Consider the following 27,268-nt stretch of genomic DNA (forward strand, 5'->3'; position numbering starts at 1 on the left):
GTCTCAAAGATGCTTGCACTAGGGGCGATTGAGTCCTCCAGCAGTCCTTGGGCCAGCCCAGTGGTCTTGGTCTCGAAGGCTGTGGCGCCGGGTGCCACACCCGAACTCTGGTTCTGTGTGGACAACCGAGGACTCAATTCAGTTATGAAGACCGACAGCTGATGAGCTCATTGATCGGTTAGGGGCTGCGCGGTACCTCAGCATATTTCACTTGACGTCTGGGTAGTGGCAGATCGCCTTGACTTATGGGGCAAAGGAGAGGTCAGCATTCTCCACACCAGATCGGCATTTCCAGTTCCGTGTTATGCCCTTTGGGATGAAGAATCCCCCTGCCACCTTTCAGAGGTTGGTCAACCAAGTGTTGATTGGACTGGATGAGTTCAGTGCCGCCTACCTGGATGACATCGCAGTGTTCAGTGTCACTTGGGAGGAACATCTGTGCCACCTCTGGGAAGTGTTGTTGGCACTGCAGAAGGCAGGCCTCACGATCAAGGTGAGTAAGTGCCAGATCGTGCAGGGTTCTGTGGTGTACTTGAGACACCAAGTTGGGAGCGGCCAGGTGGCGCCCCTACAACACAAGATTGAAACCATCCTGGCTTGGGAACCCCCCAAAACCCAGACAGAGGTGAGGGACTTTTTAGGACTCACCGGGTACTACAGGAGGTTTGTCAAGGGGTATGGCAACATTGTTGAACCCTTGACAGAGCTGACTTCCAAGAGGCAGCCCAAGAAAGTGATTTGGACTGACAGCTGTCAGAAAGCTTTTGAGGCCCTGAAAGCTGCCATGTACACGGCACCTGTGCTCCTGGCACCCAACTTCTCCAAGGAGTTAATCGTTCAAACAGACGCTTCAGAGCATGAGGTGGGGGCTGTTTTGTCACAGATGAATGAAGAGGGCCTAGATCAACCTGTAGCCTTCATCAGTAGGAGGTTACTTCCACGGGAACAGAGGTGGAGTGTTATTGAGCGTGAGGGATTTGCTGTGGTCTGGGCACTGAAGAAGCTGAGACCATACCTATTTGGGACTCACTTCCGGGTTCAGACAGACCACAGGCCCCTCAGATGGTTGATGCAGATGAGGGGTGGGAATCAAAGCTGTTGAGGTGGTCCATTTCCCTACAGGTATGTACTGTACGGTGGAACACCGCCCTGGTACAGAACACCCCAACGCTGATGGTCTGTCCAGATTTTTCTGCCTTAGTGATGAGAACTCCCAGGAGGTAGGGTAGTTCTCCCCACATTTCAGATGGAGGGGACACATGTTAGACCTGGCACCATTGGCGTCGGTCTCCCTTCCATTTTTTCTGTTGCCTCGTGTGTTTTTGCTGGTGTTAGATGCTTTCAGCACTGTGCCACTGCTGTCCAGTGCCACAGTGCGAGTGCTCCCTACTGTAAATTGATGTATTGATTAGTGGTTCCATGATTGGATGTTTGGTGTACTTGTCAGACCCTAGTACAGTGCACTGAATGTGCCATGGGCGTGTAATTCCAAATGCTGCTAGTGGGCTTCCAGCACTGGTTGTACCACCCACAGAAGCGGCCTTGTAAAACGTGTCTGAGGTCTGCCATTGCAGAGCCTGTGTGCAGTCTAGTACTATCATGCTGACTGGGCAAGTGCACCCACTTGCCAGTCTCTAAACCTTCCCTTGACTTCATATTAGTCACCCCTATGGTAGGCCCATGGGCAGGGTGCATTGTAAGTATAAGGCAGGACAAGCCCTGATGTGTGTGGCATGTCCTAATAGTGAATAACAGCCATTTTCGTTTTTCACTATTGCAAGGCTACCTGTTCTTCATAGCCCAGAATGGGCTGTTAAAATTATTACACTTTATAGTCCTAACAGACTCAGGGAACATGGTAGAAATTCGAGTTTAGTATACCTGGACTCAGAATAATAAAATACATCTTTTAGTGAAGTTTATTTTAATATTCTGTGTTTGCAAACACCACTTTTATGGTTTAAATCTCTTTATTGAAATTTCAAAGAAACAATAGAACAAGACCCCCATCTCTTCTGCAGACATCTCGATACAGACTCCATTTCAATAAAGACAATCTTACTAAATGCTTGCTAGGAGCTGGTCAGCATTATAGGTCCCGTAGATCTCCCAAACCAAATCAAGTCAACCCGACCCTCCCCCTCTGTCCACAAATCAAAAAGAAGTCCTCACACAAAGGGAAAGGAAGGGGATGGAAGAATCAGCAAGGTGTTGCTTTCCGCGCCCGCACAGTTGTCCTGGGATGGGGGTATCAGCCAGACGCAGAAAGGCGCAGGTATCTTGGACAACTCAGTTCTCGGAACTCCCCTGTGAGTAGTGTCAGAAAGGGCCGCCACAGTTCCGGGAATACCTCCCCTCTACCGGCCAACACAAGCAACAGTTTCTCCATGCCGAGCACCATCCACAGCCTATGCAGCCAGCCCGTATGTGGGGGGGCTTGCGGGGTCCTCCTGTGTGCTAAGATGTTTTGTGTGGCTACCCCTAATGCAATGGCGATGAGGCGGCCTCTCCGTGATTTCAAGGGATACATCAAGGCGGTGGGCATCCCTAGGAGGATGTAGGCTGGGAACCGGGGGAGTTGGGTGTCTAGCTGTGTGTCTATATCACCCAGAATTGTGCTCCAGTACCCTTGCAATCGGTCGCAGCTCCAAAGCAAATGTTCGAATGTGCCTAGTTCCCCACACCCTCTCCAACAGCGGTCACTAATGCGGGGGTCAAAGTGGTGAAGGCCTCAGGTGTATGGTACCAGTAAGTGACCACCTTGGTCAGGGTTTCAGTAAGGCCTGCATGATATGCGGAGTGTCGAGCTCTGTGGTAAATGCCACGCCATCTTTTGGTGTGAGTGCCCTCCCTAGTTCCCGCTCCCAGCAACATCTGCCAGCATTGTAAGTGTAAAAGTTTGTAACAAGGAGGTGTTGGTACAAGTTGGAGATTAGTTTTTTGTCTGAAGTGCACGTGACCAGCCACTTCTTGTACGAAGTGAGATGACGTTGCGCTCCTGGCCTAACCTGTGGGTGAAGAGCCCAATGGCGATCCTGCATATAGGGCAACCTATCCCCTTCTGGGATGCATAATCCTCTCTCATTTGTTGGAACAAAAGGATACCATCCAGGTTAAAAAGGTGTCCTAAAGATCTGCAAGGGGAGTGCCTCCACGCCGCGAACGATATGGGGTCGAGGCCCGAGGTGAAATCGGGATTAGCAAATAGAGGTGTCAAGGGAGAGGGGAAGGATGTTAACTCGTGTTTGGTGGCTACCCGTGTTCCTCTTGAACCGAAGCTAACGCCTCTGCCGATAGGGAGATATTGAGGACAACTGACTTATCGGTATTGATCTTGAATCCGGAGGCCAATGCAAAACTGTGCAGTTCAATGAAAAGGGCTTGGAGAGATTGGACAGGGTCGGTGAGGTAAAGTAAAATATCATCTGCGTACAGGCTAATCTTGTGTGTGTCCCCTCCAAATTTGATTCCCGCGATGAGTGCATGTTGCCGGATCCTGTGTGCTAACGGCTCCATATATAGTGCAAATAAGATATGGGAAAGGGGGCACCCTTGTCTGGTCGCTCTGCCAATCGGGAAGCGAGAGGAGGTATGCCCATTGACACGCACCACAGCATTAGGCAGTCTGTAGCAGTTCAAAATACGGGTACAAAGAAAGTCCCCCAGACCAAAGAGTTGCAAGACCTGTTCAAGATAGGGCCTGTGAACCCTATCGAAGGCCTTTTCGGCATCTATTGCCAGTAGCATGCAGTCTTGCCACGGTCGGGACCCCGCTTCAATGAGGTGGAGGACCCGCCTAGTGTTGTCGATGGTTTGGCGTTGAGGTATGAAGCCGACCTGGTCCAGTTCTACCAGCTGTGTCATGTAAGGTGCTAACCGTCCTGCCAGAATACTCGTATACAGTTTGAAATGGATGTTCAAGAGCGAAATTGGTCTATATTAGCTACAGCGGGTTGCATCCCTTCCGGGCTTCGGTATGACCGTGATCGATGCTTCCAAGAGTTCTGCAGGGATCGCGCCAGGTTGGGCAAAGGAATTAAAAAGGTCTTGCAACAGAGGGGCCACCTGATGACAGAATGTTTTGTAAAAAATCGCCGTATACCCATCCGGGCCGGGGGATTTCCCCAGTATCAGGCGCCAGATCGCTGACACCACCTCTTCCAGGCCAATAGCTCTATCCAGGAGTGCCGCCTGCACTGGATTCAAGGTGGGAAGGTGTGCACCCTTCAGGTATTCTTGGCCCGCCTGCGGGTCAAGGGCATCGCCCGCTTAGAGGGTCCCATAAAACGCCCCGAAGGCTTCCACAATTGCCCCGTCGTCCGAGACCAAATCTACTTGGGCAGTATGTATAGCTTGCACCCCTTGCCTCTGGCGCTGCTCACGCAGTTTATCCGCTAGCAGGCGTCCGCACCTATCCCCCTAGCGTAGTAGGCCTGGCGAAGGCGGAGGGCCGCATATTCCGCCTTTTCTTGGTCCATGGCTGCTAAAATTTTCCTCTCTATGCACAGTTGGCGCCAGGCCCGCGCTGCTCCCGTACGCTGGTGCATTTGTTCCAGCTCAGCAACCCATTGTGCAATCTCCGCCCGTTTCTGTGCTCGCTCTTTGTTGTTGGACGCAGCGATAGATATAAATTCGCCCGCAAGATGCCTTTAAGAGCGGCCAATTGCGTTGCCCGCGAAGTCTCAGTGTTGTCATTATGGGATAAGAAGTGTGTGATGGGGGATTTACTCCTACTTACCGTCGATGGAAAATGCAGGAGGGAATCTCCAAAACGGCAGTGTCGCTGCAGTGGCGATGCGGCTGGAAAGGAGAAGGTGGCCACACCGGGGAGTGGTCTGACAGTGATGCTGGTAGGATATCTTCCCCCTGCGCTCGCGGAAGCAGTGGAGAGGAGCAAAGAAAGTAATTGAGTCTGGCGTAAGTCTTGTGGGCCCCCGAGTAATAGGTGTAGGCTGTGCTGCGTGGGTGCAAGTGTCTCCATAAATCAACGAGGCCTAGCTCCCAGAGGTGTGCATGACCGGACTTGGAAAGAGCCACTACCTGACCCGACCTTTGGCAGGAGCGATCTGTCGTGTTATGGAAGACTAGATTAAGGTCGCCCCCCCAGCAGTAAGTGTCGTTCAGTGTTGGCCGTTGCTGCTGCCAGGGCCTTCTGGAGGAAGACCTCTTGCCCCTCATTAGGTGCGTATACAGAGCCCACCGCAAGTATCTGGCCTGCCATCAGAAACCGGTACACCAGCAGTCGCCCTTTAATCTCGGCCTCTCGGTGGAGTACCCTGCTCGGGAATGATCTGGACACCAGTATCGCCACTCCTGCTGTTTTCTTGGAAGAGGACGAAAATAGTTGCGTGGGAAAGGCACAGGACTTAAGTCGGTGCTGGTCTTTGGAGAGCAGGTGAGTCTCCTGGAGGAGGCAGAGATCTGCTGTGGAGTGCTCTAGAAGGGACAAAAGAGCCCGTCGTTTTATGGTGTTCTTTAGCCATCGCACATTAAGGGAAAGAATCTTGAGTCATGAGTGAGTCATCTTCCCTCGACTATTGGCTCAGCTGTCCTGTGTAGCTTGTGGAAAAGAAAACAAAAAAGGAAACGTGGACAGAGGGGAGCCACTCCCCAAAAACAACCCCCCCCCAGCAAAGAACACCCCGGCAGAAGCCTCCCAACCCCCCAGCCACAACAAGAACTCTCCCCACCCGACCCCCAGCCCCCCTACAACCCCATCTCCTCCTAACCACCTCCCTCCCTCCCTAACCAAAACCAAGAACTTCCATGTGTGAGTCATTGTCCCAGGCCTATCAATACTCATTCCAGGCCTGTGGGAGTGTTCACGTGGAGGAGTGTGTGGCAGTGGCAACCCCGTTAGCCCCCCGCCTGCCTCCCCAAGACCCGCATGGTCTCAGAGCAAAGAAAAGCCCCCTTTCTATTGCTGCATCAGCTCGACGCCGTTGTGTCCTTAGTCACTTCTTGGATCGCCATTGCCTGTTCTTGCGCCACTGTCGCCGGGTCGGGTTTGAGATTGGTCTTGGGCGACCGTCTGCCCCTCCACTCGTTGCCAGCCGTCCCATGAGATGCGCAAAGCTTTCTCCTGCGGGGGTCGCAGGGTGTCCTCCTCCGGTCGGGTTTCCTCCTCGAGGTCAATGTTCAGCAGGGCGCAAGTGTCCCGTAGAGATCTGAGTTGATGCAGGACCCCTTTCCATTTAAAGATTAGCCTCAAGGGATGGACCCAGGAACAAGGAATCCCCTTGTCACGTGGGAACGCAGTGGCTACCCTGAAGGCCTTCTGTTTTTGCAGGGTGATGGCCGACAGATCCTGGTATAGTGCTACTGGGTTGCCCTGGAATTGGAGAGGTTGCTTCTGTCGCGCCTCTCTTAGGATCCTTTCTTTCAAGGGGAAATCCGGTAGAAAGGCCAGGATATCAGATTGGGGGGGCAGGTGCTCGTGGCGCCAGGCCTACTCGGTGTGCCCTGTCAATGCGAATTTCAAAGTCATCGGTTTCTCCCAAGATTTCCCGGAACAGCCCCTGCAGAAAGGTGGTGACACTGGACCCCTCTGCTTTGGATGGCACACCTTGAACTCGTATGTTGTTCCTTCGTGAGCGGTTCCCAAGGTCTTCCGCATGTGCCTGGAGATCGACCTGTTGTTCACGGAGACGGATAACTTCTTTCTGCAGTTGTTCAACTTCCTTGCCCCTCGCCTGTGTCGCTTCCTCCACCGCTACTACTCGTTCCCCCAAGCCGCCAATTCGCAGTGCTCTCCCGCCATGTCTTGCTTTAGGGTCTGGAAATCTTCTTGCAGGCAGTTGAAGAGCGTCTCCAAAAACAATTTGGTGATGGGGCACCTCCGTCCTCCTGCCCTGCAGATTCCTTCGCTGCCGCCTGGGACGGAGGTCCCTTCTCCCCCTTGGGGGTGCTCTTGACCATCATGTCTGCTATTGAGCGTACACCTCTGCGCCCTGTGTTGGCCATGATGCGCCCATAGTGCTATCCCAAGGGGACTTTAGGCAAGCGTGTTGACCAGCGTGGGGTCTGACCTGAAGTAGGTGTGGACACATGCTTGATGCCCCCTCAGCGCGGGCCACAGTTATGCCCCGATGCTTCCCCGCGCCTCCCCGACCAAGCGCCCTGCCTGTGGTCGTGCTCCAGGTCGTATGTAGGGCGAACACTGCGGTCTTCCACTCCAGGCCACAGGTGCAGCAGTGCAGGGCCAGTCAAGCTTCACCCCCACAGAGTCCACTGGGGCCAAGCCCGGTGTGCGCCCCGAATGCCCCTGCTAGCTCAGGCCTCCCTTTGTAGCAGGCACCCACAGTCCTCGCGCTCCAGATCTCACTCTTGAGGCAGCGGCCCCTTCCTGCCGGTGGATTTGCACCGTTCTCTGCCCTACCCTCCAGTTCGCGCCGTGATGCGCCTTCCCGGCCCTGCTGGGAGCACTTTGCCTCGCCCTACAGTCTGTGTAGGCCTTGAAGCCAGGGGCTCAATTTGCACACTGCCCGGGAGGGCGCCTTCTCCGCCGCCTATTGGGACTACCTCACCTCGCCTTGCGGTCCATGGGGCGCTGCTGCTCGTCCCTTGGTCGGCTCCGGCCAGGCGCTTACAGCGAGGGTGCCCCTTCATGCTGCTCCGCACCGGTTCCTGTGCTGCCAGTCGTGGCTCCGGGTGGTTGGTAACCCACCTCCGATAATAGGCCCCAGCGCCTGGGCCTTGATTTCCAGGTGCGGCGTACGGGGCAGCCTCTGTGATGGGCCACGAGCTCCGCCGCGTCCCTCGCTCAGCAGCGCTGTAGCCTCGCGTCGCTCACCGGCTTCTGGCTGCGGTTTCCGCCGGTGCCCTCCTGATGGCTGTCTGCTCGGCGGGCTGATCACTCCGAGGTCCCGGCCGCCATTACTCTCCAGCGCCAAGCGGGACCCGGCTCCAGGCGGACACGTGGATCGCGGGTGGGTGCCTCCGCTGCCTCTCTATGCCCAAAAGGGACAGCCGCTCATTACCCCCGCTCTGCCGGGCACAGCCTGCTCAAAATTTGGGGGCTTAGGTGCTAATTAGGTGCCGTTTTGGGGATTCAGGCCGGGGAGCCTCACGACCCAGCGTCTTCTCAGGCCGCCATCTTTTAGAAAGTAAGTATTTACTTACCTAACCTTCAAGCCTGCCTCTGTGAGGTTGTGTATTCCTTTGTCTGGAGTTTGAGTGACAGGGCTGGGGGATTCAAGGAGACAGAATGAGTCAGTCAAGTGGTGACTAGAGAGATCTGCATCTAGATGGGAGGGAGGAGTTACACCTGGGACCTGAATAGGATTGTCCCCGCCCCCCACAGTGCTGGCTCCACCCCCTGTGGTGCGTCTGATGTTCCTGCCCTGCACTGTGAAAGGAAAGGAGAAGTCTGGTAAACAAAGTGCTTCAGAACTGGTTTGGACTGGGCACAGGCCCCTCTCCCCTCAGAGAACAAATGATCTTGAGGTATAAATATTGGGACCCTGATCCCAAGAAATTAGATCACTTCTGGACTTACAAGACAAATCCTCTGCTGAGGAGAAAGAACCTGAAGAAACTGAGGAGAGACTATTCCCAAGCTGAAGTGCTGCTTGGGTGATTGGCCTGCAGTGGTTGCCTGACTGCCAAAGAGAGGAGAAAGAACTTTGTGGACTTTTCTATCAACTTGTGCCAAGATCTCCAAGGGCTTGGAAGAGAGCTTGCCCCCTGACCAGTGGACTTCACCAGCCTTTGTGAATTGCTGCTGGAAACGCTGTTTCAGTGGCTACAGAGGCAGGGAGCTGTGACCGACCCTCATGACCGGCCCGGTGTCCTGTAGGCAACGCATCAAGCAAATTCCGCCTCGAACAACGCAAGCTCTGCGCTCACCGACTACGTCCTGGCGCCATCACCGAGCCGTAGCCTGCACTGCAACTGGTGGACACCACGACGTGGAACGCCTTGCTACACCGACTCGTACTGGTCTGACCGAAGAGGTCCCTGCTGCTGACTCCGAGTCCTGTGACCGCACCGGAGTTGGGCACCGCCTCGCATGCTTCGCGACGCACCGCCCAACTAGCACCTCTGTCCGGACTGATCGACGCCAGCTCCCGAACTCCGGCTCTGTCCCCGCACCGCAAGCTGTAAGCAACGCATTGAAGCACCGTCCCACCCTGCAACACAAGCCTTGGATCCACCGACTCTGTAAACGGGCCACTGCCTGCACCGCATCGAGGGACACCGCATCCTGCAATGCTTCCTTTCAGCACCCTGACGAACACCGGAACCGGCTCGCACATCCGTGCCGGCCGTCTCAAGTAAAAGGTACTGTGATTGAGTCTGTCGACATTTGAGTGGGCCCGTACCGGCGCGGTCCGCTGGATTTGTTAGACTCTGTGTTATTTTCAACAACGCTGTAGCCTGTCCGCGGTACAGATTCACACAGAACCTTGATTTATGCCTTTTTACAAGAAATCTTGAAATCTAGTAGTACTGTGGATTCTTTTTGTAGTTTATTGGTCTTGTGTTAACTCTATATAAAATATACCTATTTTTGATATAAAACCTTGTGTGGTGTCCATTTGTAGTGTTGTCACTGGGTTACTGTATGTGGTCAGAAATGCTTAACTTACAACGAAATAAAGCCTTGCTGCTCGTGCCAAGCTACCAAGAGGGTAAGTAGGGGTTATTTTAGGAGTGTAATTCCCCTTACTCTGACTAGAGGAGAGGGTCCCTAATTGTCACAAGTACCTACCTGAGACCCCCACCTCTAACATCGCAGTCCTGGCTAACCGCATGAAAGCTGATCCACCCAGACCAATGTGGATTCAGGCCTTCCCGAGGTACCAGTCACTGCCTTAGACCCCCTATCTGTCTCTGCTTCTCGTGGACTTCAAGAAAGCATTCGACTCGGTGGAATGACGATACCTGGAGTCAGTGCTGACGGAGATGGGTTTTAGGACCCCCTTCCACATCAGGATACTATATTGTAAGCTGTGGGCCCAGGTAATGTGCTATGGTGCCCTTTCTCACCCCTTCCCCAACCGGAGGGGTCCATGCAGGGATGCCACCTTTAACCCCCCTCTTCACACTAGTGATAGAGCCTTTTTCTTCTCTGGTTTGTACTGATTCGCTCCTCATGGGATGGAGATGTCCTGGCTTGGAAGAGGACACGATTGCCCTTTAAGCTGATGATGTTCTCATATTCTTGTCTGATCCAGCCCGATCTGGGCCTCAGTGCCTCTGGGCCCTGCATCTTTTTAAACGTATCTCTGGCCTCCTATTGAACTCAGCTAAATCGTTCATGGTTCTTCTCCATCTATCGAGAGAGTGCTATGAGTAGCAGTCGTCGATACCCCTCCAGCGGCAGTCATTCAAGTACCTGGGGATCTGGGTGGCCCCTCTTCCTGATCTCACCTGGTCCCTCAATGTAACCCCACTATTGAAACGGGTTCGGGCTGACCTCCTTAAATGGCAAATTATGCCACTGAACCCCTTGGGCAGAATGACCCTTTTTAAAATTATGGTCCTCACAAGATACCTCTATATGCTCTGGAACATGCCCCTCTCTTTCCCATGGTCATGGTTCCGGGGGATGAATGGTTTAGCCACCAAATTCTTATGGGTGGGGTCGGAGGCCGAGGCTGGCCCTCGCCCTGTGCCGGATCCCGCCCTTTGGCGCGGGCTGGGAATTACTAATCTCTATCTTTATTATTTAAGCAACTCGGCTCCTTACCATGCATGACTGGTTTAATGGTGGCTGGTCTGTGCCGGCATACCGCATGGAACTACACAGTTTGGGTTTCTCCCACATTCAGGGAATGCTGTACGGGAGCGTCATTTCCCACACTCTGCTGGAGGTCACACGTGGGGTACTTCTGGGCCTGGAGAGTCTCCCCACGTCACACCCACTGGTCGGGGAAGTTCACCCGATATACCCCACTGTAGTGCGGAACATGGCTCTGGGATGTCGTCACTCTCCCTGGCTTTAGAGCTTGGGATCTCATCGGGATTTCACAACTGGGGGATGTCTGGGGTGGGAACCAAATACGCACCTTCCAGGACCTGCAGACCTGATACTCCCTCTACGTCTCCCAGTTCTACCCCCACCTGCAACTTTGCCACGCCCTCCACTCTCACATTTCTGGCTTAATACAACTGCTCCCATCTTGGCACGCTGGGGGGTGGATTGGTGCGCTGCGCAGGAACGGCCCATGTATGTGGCTAGAGGCTGCCCAAAGAAGTTTCATAGAATGTGGGGCAAATGGGTCGGGTGTTAGAGGGTTGATCATATCAGAAGGTCTTGGACTTGGGCGAGGGCGCTGTTCTCTCCTCTTGTATGTTGGACTTTGTATGCTGGTAGATTAATCTTTCATTTTCGTTTCGTACTTCCAAATGTATGTAGAGCTGGTATTGTTTATCCTTTGCTTCATAAAATAAATAAAATTGATTATATAAATAAAATGGTTACCGTAAGTGATATTGGAATGTTCAAAAACAAATACAAAAAAACGGGGCAGGATCACCATCTTAATGATCACAATCCAGCCAGCCAGCCATAGACAATGGAAGTGTTATCCAGTGGTCTATCTGTACTGCAATGCGGTCTACGGCTGGGCCGTAATTGAGACGGATGACATCCGAAGCTTTGCGGTGTAAAACCACTCCAAGAGATCAGTTCAACACAACTGGCTAGCTGTTGCAGCAATTATTTTAGCAATGGGAGACACATCAGTCAGTGAGTTCAGGGTGGAGCAGCAAGTAGAAGCATAGTGGTTGCCAAATATTTTTGGGTCCGAGGTGGGAGGTAGCACGGACGCATAGATATTGCTGGGGGTGTCGCAATACATCAAGTCTTTCAACCAGGCTTTCACCATTGGTAGGGCAACTCCACCCCAATGCAGGAAGACTTGTCTCTTGGCCAACAATAGCACAGTTGCAGTAAAGCGTCTCTTCCCAACACGCAAAGGGAGAACATACCCCAGCAGTGCCAGGGCGTAAGTTCGGTCTCGACCATTAGTCCTAAATGTTCTAAAACTGCTTCCCAGACAGCCAGAACGGCAGGGCAATTCCACGCTAAATGAAAAAAATCAGCATGCTCCATCACACACCTCTGGCAAACATCTGGCTTAGTGCGATCCATATTTGCAAGCAGCACAGGGGTGACATAAACTCTATCTAAATACTTTAAATGTAAAAGCTTGTGCTTGTAATCATTTGATACATAACGAATCTGCTCACAGCAATAGGTCCACACCTTGTCTGTCAAATGGTGTGCCGGGTCCCCTCCCAGGCTACCTGCACCCCCGCCCATCAGCGGTCGGAGTGTCTGTTCAAGATGATACAGTCTAGAAACTAGATGTGTACTGTTGGGTGATGTAAATATTGTGGTGAGGGGTGGAAACTCAGGGGGTTCCGTCGTCAGGAGGTGCAGTGGCGCGACCAGGGAGGTCCGCGTTCTGTGCACCAGGAAGCAGTCTAATGTGGCCACATCACAGTCCTTTGCCAGCTCCGACACTGAGCACATTTGTCCGTCTTTAAACATGTCACCACCGCTTGGAGCCGACAACGAGTGAGCTCGCGGTATGTTAAGGTCTCAGTGGTGGGAGACAGCCAAGGGTTATCTAGAAGTGGCAGGTGCAGAGAATACAAACACTCAGATCATAAATATTTGTGGAGACGCCCCCAAGCCTAGCTTGTGGTGTGCAACGTATGAATTTCAGCTCCAGTCCTAGTGAGCCCAAGCAGGAGAATAGTGGAAAGAGGATAAGGACGGGCCTGAGTGCATTCAGGTTTTAGAAACTACAATCGTGCATCTGGGTAATACCAAAAATAGGCATAATGTGTCTGTGCCACTAAATATTATAAATAAAAGTCAGGAACTCCGAACCCACCCTGCTCAAAAGGCTGCGTGAGTGTCTGCCAGCCCAATCGCACTTGGCCCCCCGCTACAACAAGCCGCGTCAGCATGCCCCAAAGGGGCATATTAAAAATGGTTACCATAAGCGATATTGGAATGTTCAAGAACAAATACAAAAAACGAGGCAGGACCAGCTTCTTAATGATCACAATCCGGCCAGCCATAGACAATGGAAGTGCTATCCAGCGGTGTATCGGTCCGGCAAGGCGGTCTACGGCCGGGCCGTAATTGAGACGGATGATCTCTGAAGCTGTGGGGTGTAAAACCACACCAAGATATTGGGGTGGGGGGTTGTCACACTAGCGCAGGGCTAAGTCCAATGCGAAGGGGAGGGTGGCATCTGTTAAAGGAAAAACTTCAGACCTTGGTCCAGTTAATAACTAGTCCAGAAAATACACCAAAGCGAACTACCTCACGTATGAGAGATTCGTGGCAGGCTTTTGAACGAATAAGAGGATATCGTCTGCATATAAAGAAGCCAGAAGGGGGCCGCAGTGGAACCCAATACCTCGTTGGAGGTGACGCTCCTGGAGATGTCGCACCAGCGGGTCCATCGCTTTGATTAATAATAGGGGCGAGAGCGGGCATCCCTGCCTGGTGAAACATGATAGGGAGAATATGTCCGATAGCCCCCCATTAACTCTGAGCTGCACAACAGTGTTAGTGTATAATAAATGGTGTAAGGAGCCGAAATTCTGTGGGAAACCAAGCTTAGTGAGTGCTGCCTGGAGGAATTCCCACTCCAAGGAGTCAAACACTTTTTTCAGCATCAAGCAATATAGCAGCAGCTGGGAGAGCAGGATTTATCTGATTAATAACAGCAAATAGCGTGCGTAAGTTTACTGAAGTTTAGCGGCCCGGAACAAAGCCCGACTGAAGGGGAGAGATTTTCTGACATATTATAAGTGATATTTGCTTTGCGAGAACCTTTGCCAATATTTTGTCGTCTTGATTTATTAGAGATAGAGGTCCATAGGAGAAGTAGTATTACAATTCCCTCACGCATGGTATGAGGTAGTTCACCAGACTCCAGTGCCTCCCCTTAGACCTCCAAAAGGTGTGGGACGAATATTGTCTTATAAGTTTTATAGAACATGGCAGTAAGGCCATCTGTGCTGGGGGCACGGGGGCCATCCAGCCCGTCAATGGCTTCCAGATTTCATCCATGCCAATAGGTGAATTCAAAAAGTGTTATTGGCCCTTTTCAAGCCACACCATCACTATCTTGTTTAAATAATCGGAGAGGGCTGTGCAGGCCGGCGTGGTGCATGTGGTATACAGTGAAGTGTAGTAGGACAGGAAGGTAGAGAGAATATTAGCGTCACGTGTGACACAGGCACTGTCCACGGTCTAGAGATGAGTAATGTACCTGGTATGCTGTCTCGTGGTGAGCAGGCGTGCTAAAGTGCGTACCGGTCTCTCCCCTTCCCCATACACTTGAGCACGAGCATATGTCCCCAAATATGCGCTCTCACGTAGTGCAAGATCCTGGAAATCACCCAAGAGCCTTGCATGCTGATGCAGTGGAGGGGGTCACTCAATCCAGCATCTGGGCATCCAGATCCCGCAGCACCCGTTCAATAGAGTCAAAGTCCCAGCGAATTGTGCGTAAAACTCCGGCCTGTTTAACTATGGCAACGCCCCATATATAGACTTTGATGGCCTCCCGTGGGATGGCGAAGCGTGGTACAGAACCTGTGTTAGTATGGAAGTATTCTACATCCACATCCTGCACTTCACTCTTAAAAACGGTGTCCAATAAAGCATCAGTTGGGAAGCTTCAGACTCTAAAGGGACACGCAATTGTGGGCAAAGTCACTGATAGCAGTACAGGGTTCGAGGCAAGTGATCCGCCTCCTGCAGCATGATCAGAAAGTGCGAAGTTGGGTACCATCCATCTATACGGGACCAGGTGCCATGCGGTGCACTATCTGTCTATACTGAACCAGGTGCCATGCGGTGCCGAGTAAAACTAGAATCCCTTGTCTGCTGGATGCAAACGTCGCCATGCATCAGCCAGTAAGTGTGTATGTAGTAACACCTCAAGTTCCGCCGTAGAGTGCGGTTTTGTAATGTGTCCTATACCTGTAATGTCAACGCTTGGCTGCAGCATGAGGTTGAAATCCCCCCCAAATATGAAAGAGTGGATCCCGATTGCAGAAATATGTGTGGAGATACTAGCAAAGAAGCCACAGGCGTCTACATTGGGGGCATAAACATTAATGAGAAGTATTGGTTTCGTGCCAAAATTTCCGGCTATCAGCAAATATCGTCCCTCGGGATCCACAATTACCAACTGGGTCGCAAAAGGTAGCACTTTGTGAATGAACACACAAACTGTGGGAGTAGGTGCTATAATTAGCAAAGAATCTGTTATTACCCCAGTAGGCGGCAAACTGTTTGCCCGAATTCGGGGCATAATGAGTCTCTTGCAGAAAAGCAATGTGTATTTTGTGTCTTGCCAAATAGGCCAATACCTGTCTTGCCTTGCAGGGGGCTCGAAAGACCCCTCACATTCTATGTTATGCATTTAAGCTACATTCCCACAACCCCCCGTCCAGCGCCCCTCACAGTAAATATAACAGTATGTGGACTGACGCGTCAATGCAGTTAAATCTAAACAGATCGCCAGTGAATGTAATAGTGACCCTCAACATACCAACAAACCAACAAATTTAAACTTGCACAACCTGAGATCCCACCCCACCACCCCCTCCCACATCGGATAACCACCCAATCTGGATCCAGTGAATACCAACGCATCCCAAACATAAAAAAGAAAAAGTTACAAGGAATAGGAGATCTCCTTGGGGGGGCAGCAATGCCCAGAGTGGGCCACTTAACATGATAACTATGGTTTGTAAATTTGCTATGTAACTGCTTTCATAGGGTACTAAGGCAATAGCTATATCAACCATAGGAATGAAAAAGTGATTTCTTGCCACTTCGTCCTTGAAATGTTAGTGGATCTGTGCCAAGTAAGTAGATAAACAGAAGAGGGATCCTGAGAAAACCAATTCTTAGGGAGCATCCACCCAGGGAGGAAAGTAAACTAAAGAACATCAATGGATGTCCCCAACTATAATTCACATTAGGGCAATAGCTCAATTTTTTTTTTAATTAGAAGACATTCACCCAAAGAACAGCTGAACTGATAATTTATTTATTTTTCATTATTAGATATTTTATCATTTTTTTAATGTAAAAAAAGGAAAAAGGATCAAAAACATATACAAAGAATCTATCCGTGAGAATACATCAAAAATATCACAAAAGACAATACAACCTATACATAAAATCCACAAGCCCAACCCACAGAAAACAGTATCAGAAAAAACATGTAAAAATACGTAGAAATACACACTATATCACTAGCAACCCTAAAATACATACAATAGCGACAATTAATAAATCAAAAACACATTAGATAGCGAAAGAATAATTAAAACATCCAACATTACAAAAAACACAATATACAATAATACCATATCAAACACTGACAGAAAAAGGGGAAAGAAAAGCGCTGACGTGCGTTTCGGAAACTACACCAAACACAATAAAAAATCCTTCATCAGGGCGCACAATTTCAGTATTTATATCATGATTCGTGAACCAGGATTGGTCATCAGGAGGATAGTAGCGTAATACAGTGTGCACAGCTGGGCTGTAGAAGCTGTCTAGGCACCATAGAGACGATAGTTCATATATTAAGGGATGCCATCAGTTGAAGACAGTCGAAAATAGTTCACAAATGGGCAGGAATATCCTGAATTCTAAATACGTAGATACATCAAAGCACTAAATAAACAAAATATCAGCAGACAGAAAGGCCGGTCAGTCACAGAGGTCGAGGATAAAGTTCCTCAGTCAAACGGGATACAGAAGTCGAGCTTATCTTGATAGTTTAAAAGGTACGAGCCGTCAATTTCTTTGGAACAGAGGCCATTCCCGATTTATAAAGTAATACATTATGAGGGCCGCAGGGATTCATAAATATAGTAGAATCTGGCTAGAATAACGAAACCCAGAAGTAGGGGGTAAAAGAATTGCTCTCCGTCGTCGTCAAACGGACCGGTCAGCCAATTAAGTCCACCATGTGCGTTTCAAGATGCTGCCTTCCGACAATCAAACAATTGTGAGCAACCAAGGATCATTTCCCAGGGGAAGGTCCTTTATTTGATTTATGGCATTTCCAAAAGTCGTCTGCGTCTGCAGGAGTATAAAAAATGGAGGTTTTGCCATCAATCTGAATGCGCATGCAAAGCTGTGCCTGGCTGATGAGGGGTGATACCCAGAAACCGGTCCCAGGATGCTTGTTTCCAGTCCAGGGAGGACGTGGCCTGGGAGTTTGGGCTGAACTGTTCTCATGAGGAGCAGGGTCAAGACTTATTTGCATTTGGCTGGGTCCAAACTGGGGTTGCATAATGAGCAAAAGAACAATGGATTAAACTCAGATCTCTTGACTGGGGGTGAGTGGTTGGAAAAGTTTCAGCACTTTTATTTTATTGTGCACTAATATAGCTTCTGTGGTTGTTATTCAATAAGTATTCCAGTAGCGGCTACCCATTAAAAAATATGATAGGTCCAAACTCTCCATAAATGCTGCCCTTCTCCCTGGCATTCAACAAGCATGAATGGAAGGACTTCCTTCCTCCTCAGTAGAACGCAAATCCAATCAATCCTGATGTTGCTCTCATCAGCGTGATAGCAGCTCCAGGATTGGTGAGAGTAGGCTAACCCAGCACTCATTTTGAGGCTGGAGGCCTGTGGCAGCGATCTGGATTGCTGATGTCTAGCTGGCCATAGGCAGCCAGCTGGCCAACCTAGCATATGCATGGAAAAAGGTAGCAGATATACTGCAATAGCAGGATTTAGCCCCTGCCCTCACGCTTGCAGTGTACACAGCTTAAACTGGAGGCAAAATATAATGGCATTATTATGCCATTTTATTTATGTGTCTTTGTCTGCTGCGCTCGCAGCAGGTAGGGCGATGCTCCTCCGCTCTTGTGGAGGAGCCACCACTGCATTATTCCATATTGAATCCATGCCAATGCAACATTTCAGTGAAACAATCAAATACCCGTTAATCTTCCTGAGGGAACAGAAAATCAATTTAAAATCCAAACGTTGGCAGGGCAGAAGTAGCGAAGAGCTGCACATCAAATTGTGAACAGAAAAGAAGCTTAGGAAAACAGGAGAAAGTGTAGCAATGGAACAAACTGCTCCAGGTGCATAAGTTAAATGACAGATGAATACAAGCTGCCTTGAGACACCAGGCCAGTGTATTAGGGGTTCAAGATCTAAACAACGAGATGACTGTTTACTGTTTACTTTCCCTTCTAGATGGCTTCTGCCTTTTCCTCGGCCAAGTCAAAGACATGCCTGAATGGAAGCAGTGGTGGGTCTTACAAGCTGAGCCATTCAATCATTTATAATGTGACAAGCTGATTTCCAGAATTGGGAGATATATTGATTTGTGATTGTTAGAAATGAGGGTCTCTAGTTGGCAATGATTTGCACCTTTGTCCAAACAAGGGACCCTTGCTTCTAGTCAGGGTAAGGGGCTACACTTCTAAAATAACCCCTGCTCATCCCCTTGGTAGCTTGGCACAAGCAGACAGGCTTATCTCAGAGGCAGTGTGTAAAGCATTTGTGAACACATACAGTAATGCAGTGAAAACACTACAAATGGACACCACACCAGCTTAGAAAAATAAGGAATCTTTACTTGACTTAACACAAGACCAAACAACAAAAATCCACAATACTGTAATAAAAATATGACTTCAAAATGTTAGAAATAGCTTAGTTCAAAGTAGATGGTAAATGCAACACTTTACTCTCAAAGTACCTTGGATGCGCACTCAAAACAAACAAAAGGGTCGCAGGGAAGGTGATACGCCTGTTCCTTGCTTCGGGGGAGGTGATGCGTTGGTTCCTTACCGGACAGGAGGTGAAGTGTCGGTTTCTTACTGTGTCCGGTTACGATGTGACAAGATGGGACCTCGATGCGGTGCATTGTGGCAAAATGGCATCTTTAATGCGATGCGACAACGTGGATGCGATGCGTGCACGCCCGACGGCAGAGCGGCGAAATCGATGAACTTTGCAGCCACAACAGGCCCTGTGACTTCCTTCTCCGGTGATGCAATGCCAACCTCTGCGACACGCTACCTCGACGATGCAACGGCGAACAGCTGCTGCAGCGACACGCTTCTTTGGTGATACGACAGCAACTGCTGCGGCGGCCACACGCTTCTCCTTAATGCGTCGCGCTTCCAGTTCCCAGCGACATGCAGTCCTCTCATAAGGCCCAAACAACAGCAGGCACCTCACTGCAGGTAGAATTCCCAGCAAATGAATTCAGGGGGAGCTGGTGGTGAAGTCTTTGTGTCCCTGAGACTTCAGAAAAGGAGGCAAGCTCAGTCACAAGCTCTTAGAGATCTTTCTCAAGATGATAAAGTAAACACAACAAAGTCCTTTTCTCCTTTCCTTGGCAATAAAGTAACCACTGCAGGCCAACCCCAACAGCAAACAGCACAGGGGCAGTAATCTTCCTTCAACTTCTCCATTTCTTCTCCTTGGCAAAGGTTAGTCTTGATTCCCAGAAATGATCTAAAGTTCTGGGGTCTAGGCCTCAGTATTTATAATGCAAAATCATCCTTTGTTCTCTGAAGACAGAGAGTGTCTGTACCTAGTCAAAACCATTTCCGTCCTCCTGGGTGCAGCTTCCTGGCAGGAGGTGGAGACAGCATTGTTCGAGAGCAGACCTGGCCCAGGTAGGTCAAAGGAAATCTCCTCCCCCAACTCTCTATTCTATGAGGGCTCAGGTCAGTGAAAGGAAATCTCTGCCCCCTACTCTCTATTCTATGAGGGCTCAGGTCAGTGAAAGGAAATCTCCTCCCCCTACTCTCTATTCAATGCAGGTCCTATTCAGCCCAGCCCTGACCCATCTGACTGCTGGAGCCAAGGCCCTCTACAACCCCCTGTCACTCACAAACCAGACATGGAATACACAAAACTAGCAGAGACATGCTGGATAGTTAGGCGAGAAAATACCTACTTTCTAAAAGTGGTATTTTCAAACACAGAATGTAAAAATCACCCTCAAAAGAAGATGTATTTTAACATTCTGATTTCCGGCATACTAAAATCCTTTGTGTACCTTGTTTCCTGAGTCAGTTAGGATTTTACGATGTTATAATCAAACTGCCTATTCTGGCCTATAGGAGCAGGTAGCCTTTCAATAGTGAAAAACAATATTGGCTGTAATTTACTATCAGGACATGCCACACACATCATGGCATGTCCTACCTTTTACATACAATACACCCTGCCCTTGGGCCTACCTTAGGGATTCCTGATTTGTAGAAAAGGGATGTCATGATTCCTCTGTCTTCTCTGCTTCTAACGAAGACAGAGAGATCCACATGTAAAAACCCACCCCTTTCCCGTGCAACCACCACCACCTTTTGGTGTATAATACGTTAATAATGTTATGTGATCTTATGATATGTTAATTATGTTTGGTGACATTCTTATGCTCATATTTATAGTGTGATGTTAAGACCAGAAAATCATGTTGTGATGCTCATTGCGGTACGTTTTGTTTTGAGATGTAATAAGAGTGTTCTTGAACATTGGTAATCACTCGTTTCCTTAAGTTTTAAGCGCAATACAAAATGCTTGTTTTCTGGCTTCAAACGCTGTCTCGAATGCAGGCAGAGAAACTGTGCTTTACCGTTGATTGCCGAATGTTGAACTCAAAGAAGGCAGTGCCACTCCTCACGTCACGTTGGATGTGCTTCCTACGTGGCAGCCATTTTGGGTGTGGCACTTCTATATAAGGCCACCCCCAAGTTCCAGAAAGTGCTTGGCCTTCCTCCGGATCCCACGGAAGGTTCTCTCTTTGTGATCACTCACCTGAAATCCGACGCAGCAAGGTTCCTGATGTCAGTCTTCGCAAAAATGATCTTCACGGCTTCAGGGGAGACTTCTTCTTGAATTTTCGAGGAACTTTACCTGAAAGATAACATAAAAAGAAAGCTAATTTTACTTCTTTCATTCTAAAAGGTGCCCATCGCAAGACAGTTTTATGTAACTACCGCGTGGGATTGAAAAAGAGACAATAACACTTTTTCTTGATAAGGAAAAGTCTAATTTGCTTACAGATTCAGCTTTCATTACTTTAAGGACTGCAACAAAATTGAGATGTTTAAGAATTGCGCAAAAGAAGAATGTCATTTAGTTTTGTGTTGTGCATTTGTTTTTGCTTTCTCATTTAGTGATTAAGAGTGATGAAACATATTTGGGGCAACTACAAAAGCGAATACCATTGAGAACGCAGCAATTTAAAAAGAAAAGTACTAAACAACGATTGTGGTGTTTTAATCATAGCAAGAGTCCAACACGTGTCCCCTCCAGCTGAAATGTGGGGAGAACTACCCACCCCTTGGGAGTTCTCTTCACTTAGGCGGACAAATCTGGCAGACCACGAGCATTGGCGTGTTCTGTACCAGGGCACTGTGAAGTCCATCCCCTGTAGGGAAATGGACCTCCTCAACAGCTTTGGATTTTCACCCCTCATCTGCATCAATCATCTGAGGGGCTTGTGGTCCATCTGAACCCGGAAGTGAGTTCCAAACAAGTATGGTCTCAACTTCTTCAGTACCCAAAACACATCAAATGCCTCACGCTCAATTGCACTCCACCTCTGTTCCTGTGGAAGTAACCTCCTACTGATGAAGTCTACAGGTTGGTCTACGCCCGCCTCATTCATCTGTGAAAGAACAGCCCCTACATCATGCTCTGAAACATCTGTCTGCCCAATGAATTCTTCAGAGACGTTGGGCGCCTGGAGCATGGGCACAGTGCACATGGCAGTCTTCAGGGCATGAAAAGCCTTCTAACAGGTGTCAGTCCAGTTCACTTTCTTGAGCTGCTTCCTGGAAGTCAGCTCTGTCAAGGGTGCAGCAATGCTGCCGTACCCCTTGACAAACCTCATGTAGTACCCTGTCCTAAAAAGGCTCTCACCTCTGTCTGTGTCTTGGGGGGTTCCCAAGCCAGGGTGGTATCAATCTTGGGCTTTAGGGGTGCCACCTGGCCACCCCCAACCTGGTGTCTCAAGTACACCACGGAACCCTGCCAGGTCTGGCACTTACTTGCCCTGATCGTGAGGCCTGTCCTCCGCAGCGCCATCAACAGTTCCCAGAGGTGGCGCAGATGTTCTTCCCAACTGGTGCTAAACACTGCAATGTCATCCAGGTAGGCAGCACTGAAATCTTTCAGTCCAGCCAACACCAGGTTGGCCAACCTCTGAAAGATGGCAGGGGCATTCTTCATCCCAAAAGGGCATAACCCGGAATTGGTAGTGCCCATCGGATGTGTGGAGAATGCTGACCTCTCTCTTGTCCAATCAGTTAAGGCGATCGGCCAGTACCCAGACGTTAAATCAAATGAACTGAGGTACGTGGCAGCCCCTAACCAATCAATGAGCTCATCAGCTCTGGGGTTGGGGAGAGCGTCAGTCCTGGTGACTGAATTGAGCCCTCAGTAGTCCACACAGAACCAGAGTTCTGGCGTGGCCCCCTGCACGGCAGCATTTGGGACCAAGACCACTGGGCTGGCCCAAGGACTGTCTCAGGGCTCAATCACCCCTAACGCAAGCATCTTGGAGACCTCCTCCTTGATGCAAGCTCTGAGCCGGTCAGTCACTCTGTAAGTTTTGTGCTTAACAGAAGGACTGTCCCCAGTATCCACAACATGGACAAACTAATTATTGATACTGGGAGTCAGTGAGAACTGATCATAAAACTGTACCAAAAGTTGGCAACAGTCACCCTGCTGCTCAGGGGTAAGGGTGGAAGAGAGGTTTACACCATCCACTGACCCATCTTGCTCTTTCACAGCCAGGAGGTCAGGAAGAGGCTCAATCTCCTCTTGCATTCCATCATCTGTTGCTAGGAGCATGCCCACTTCGGACCTCTTTAAGTGGGGCTTCAGACGGTTGACATGCAGGACCCGCAAAGGGTTCCTAGCAGACCATAAGTGCACCAGGTAGGTAACATAACTCTTCGCTCACCACCTCAAATGGTCTGGTCCACTTATCCTGGAGTTCATAAGGCTCCATGGGGGCCATGACCCACACTTTCTGACCAGGCTGAAACTCGATCAGAGTGGCATTCTGATCATGCCACCGTTTCATCTCCTCCTGGCAGGCTTCCAGATTTGCCTGAGCAAGTTGTCTGAAACGTCGGGTTTCGTTTCTGATGGCCAGCATGTAGCTATATACATCTTAGGGAGGCTTACTGGAAGATTTCTCCCAGCCTTCTTTTTTTTATCAAACTCAGAGGTCCTCTTACAGGGTGACCATACAGCAGTTCAAAGGGGCTTAACCCAGAGGACTTCTGTGGTACCTCTCTGTAAGCAAACAGAAGGCATGGCAAGAGGACTTCCCACTTACTCCTCATGGGTTCCTCAAGGCCCATAATCATGCCCTTTAAGGTCCGGTTGAATCTCTCAACCAGCCTATTACCTTGGGGTGGTAAGAAGTGGAAAACTTGTAAGTTACACCACACTCCTGCCACAGGGACTAAATATACCTGGATATGAAGTTATGTTATGTTATCATAATTTCTATAGCGCACTACTACCCGTAGGTGTCTAGGCGCTTGTGGACAACATGCTGCACAAAAAATCTTAGTTCTTAAATAGCCATGTTTTGAGGTTTTTCCTAAACTCCAACAATGACAGTGTCTTTCAAAGAGTAACCGGGAGAGAGTTCCAGAGGCTAATGGTACTGTGACTAAAACTCCTGCCACCCCATTTAGTCATCCTAATTCTGTAAGTAGGCATTAAGAAGGCGGTAGCGGAACAAAGTTGTCTGGAAGGGGAATACCAGTTAAAAATCTGCCAAAGAAATCGTGGGCCCAGTTTAAGTGAAGCCTTATGTGCAAGACACAATGCTTTAAATCTTACACGATGAGCAACTGGCAGCCAATGCAGCTTTTGAATTCCAGCCCTAATCGACTGGTATTTAGGGACATTAAATACCAATCTGGCAGCAGCATTCTGCACTGACTGCAGTCTTCTAAGTTGACTAGACTGTAAATTGATGTATAAGGCATTACAATAATCGAGTTTAGTCAGCACAAGGGAGGTTAAAACCGTTTTTCCTGCACTTACCGGAACAAATGAAAGGATTTTGCGCACTGTTCTAATGGTGAGAAATGCAGAGGACACCACCTTAGAGACTTGGGCTTTAAAATTCAACTTCTCATCGATTATAACCCCCAGGTTTTTAGCTTTTGCTACAGGCGTAGGAGGGGGGCCAGGACGCTAGGCCACCATACTGGGGACCAGAGGAGTTCATTTACCAAAAAGTACAACCTCGGTTTTACTAGAGTTGAGCTTCAAGCAATGTTTACTCATCCAGGAACTCAAAGCTATCATACATTCGTGCAGAATATTAGCATGATTGACCTCTTTATCAATGGTGAGATAACCAATTGAGTATCATCTGCGTGCGAAGTCGGAATCATGTTAAAACTTCTAATCACAGGTGCAAGTTCTGACACATAAATATTAAAAAGTGTGGGGCTCAGAGAGGAACCCTGAGGCCCCCCACATGGCAATGTAAAAGGTGAGGATTTAAAATTGCCTAATTGCACTATCTGAGACCTGTCTGATAAAAAGATGTTAAAATCGACAGAGCTTTTCCTCCCAAGCCAATAGCTTTCAGCCGTTCTATTAGAAGTATATGGTCCACGGTATGAAATGGCGCAGACAAATCAAGGAGGATCAGAGCTGCTGATCCCCCGCCATCTAAAGCAGCACAAATCTCCTCTGTAGTCTTATTTAGGGCAGTTTCAGTGCTATGGCAGGAACGAAAGCCAAATTGGCTATGATCCAGAAAGTCATTTTTCAGAGTATGCGAGGTAAGTTCCGTATTAAGGATTTTCTCCATTATTTTAGCAGGCAGCGGAAGTCTTGCAATTGCCTGTAATTAGCTGGATCCATTACATCAAGATTGTTTTTTTTAATAATGGAAGTAAACAGGCCTGTTTCCAGAAAGTGGGGAAAATGCCTTGTGAAAGCATTTGATTATAAATGCCAGATAGCCGAGGGCTAATAATGTGGCTAAGGGCATGGAGTAATCTAGGAGGACATGGGTCATCCGGAGAACCTGATTTAGTTTTAATAAGGAGGGAATCGTCCTGCTCAGGGGAAGTAGCAGGTAAATCCATTAATGATGTTGTGACATTGACTCCCTGATCTGGGTCAACATTTTGAGAAAAGTGTCAGTCAAATTGATTAAAAATCTGATCCACCTTAGTTTTAAAGGTACCAATCTGGTTGCTATCCTTGGTACCACGGTCTGACACCACCTCTCCGGGGAACCTCACACAGGAGAAAACCCCCATCAATGCACTACCCACCACGGGAGCTGTCTCAGTTCGGAGAGGGATGGCTTCCGGGTACCGGGTGGCATGGTCCACCAAGACCAGGATGAACCTGTTGCCCATGGCTGTCTTGAGATACAGAGGCCCCAAAATGTCAATTCCCACCCTTTCAAAGGGGATGTTGACCACAGGGAAAGTCTGGAGAGGAGCCTTGTGCTTCCTCCCACTCTTACCTGGCAAGTCTGACAGGTCCTGCAATGAGTATCTTAACTCTTGCGCATTTGGGGCCAATAAAAGTGGGTGACAAGCTTTTCAAAGGTCTTGTCCTGCCCCAAATGTCCTACTAGAGGCACATCGTGAGCCAGCCCCAGGAGGAAGGCTCTGAAGCGCTGGGGTACCACCAGCGCACGGGCTGACCTAGGCTCAGCAACCTTAGGCTCGCTATACAGGAGACCATTCTCCCAGTAGATCCAATGTGATCCAGACTGATCACCTGCTGCCTGGTTTGTGGCCTGTTAACGCAAACCCACAAGGGAAGGGTACTTCCTCTGCTCCTCACAGAACTATTTCCTGGAATGTCCGCCTTCCTGCTGCCAATGGATCTGCTCAGGCAGGTCCCCTGTTCAGCTACTTGCTCCCCTGTAGGTTCCAGGGCATCCCCCTCAAAGTCTGCCTCCTCCTGGACCGTGGGAGCTTTGGGGGCCGGTTTCCCGCGCCCCTGCCTCTTCTCTTTAAAGCACGCACCTGGGCCACTCTTTTAGGCTCCAGATCCTCTTGAACACCCTTCCTGGCTGCCAGAGACCGAGTGGTCACACACACCCACTCTGGCAAACATCACATCTCCAAATGAGCACTTCGCTCCACCTTAGCCTAAGGAGAGCTCTCCAAATCATTGCCTAACAAACAGTCAACAGGCATGGCTGGCCTCACAGCTACTTGAAGGGTACCTGAGCACCCCCCCACTTAAAGAGAACCTGAATCACCTTGCAGTTGCTCTCTGTGTTGTCAGCGGCAATGACAATTGCAAATGCATTGGGGATCACCTGCAACAGGGTAAAATGCATTGGGGATCACCTGCTCTTCAGACACCAGCCGACAACTGACAGCTGTCACACTGGCTCCGGTGTCTCTCAAAGCCTCCACCCTATGGCCATTGATGGTCACCCACTGCCAGTATTTCTTAGTGTTATCAGGCAGCTGGGTCCTGGGGACCACCTCACAGTCTCCTAAAGAGACCAGGGACATCTCTGTGGTGTCTTAAATTAGCAGCAATGGGTTAGCGTTAGCAGAAGCCATTTTGTCTTTCTGGCAGCCATTTTGTCTGCCATGTGCTGCCACATGCTCACCATGTGCTTTGTCCTACCTCCTGTTAGCTGCGCCTGAAGTCTGCCCAGTAACAGGATATATTTAGCCTCCTCCACTTTAACGCATGCTCAGACATGCCCGGTAGGGTCTGCAGCTGTTACTGATTAGTTTCAGATAGGAATGTGTTTACTACGTTCTGAAAACTGTTAGCTCCTCCCACTTGGTTGAACAAAGAGAACTTGTATGTCCATATTAGGCATTTTTGTGTGCTCTAATGAGCCAGGACTGCCCCTTGCATTTATGCTTACTATGTAATTCTAAAACATATAAAAAGCTCCAGGTTTCTGCATTCTGCAGACTGCCTCATTCAGTTGCCACAGCTTCTGTGTGACGTAGCCTCAACTCATGTGAGTTTAATAAAATGTTTCTTTTGATATTTCAATTTCTCTGCCAACTTTTGTTCAGCTTTTGAAGGACTAAGTATCAGCGAGACCCCTGAGAAGGAGTTTTGATCTCCTCAAATGGCGCCCACGTGGGGCTCACCAGAGAGGTGGCTATCTGAAGGAGTGATCTTGTCAGGAGACAGAAATCTACGGAGGAAGACAAGACAAGTTTCTACTAAGAAGGTACTCTGTGCACAGGAGATTCTGGGGATTCTGCAGCCCAGTGTGTTTCTGATCTTCCT

This window comes from Lissotriton vulgaris, chromosome 2_1 (assembly GCF_964263255.1).
Source record: "Lissotriton vulgaris chromosome 2_1, aLisVul1.2, whole genome shotgun sequence".
Taxonomy (NCBI): Eukaryota; Metazoa; Chordata; class Amphibia; order Caudata; family Salamandridae; genus Lissotriton; species Lissotriton vulgaris.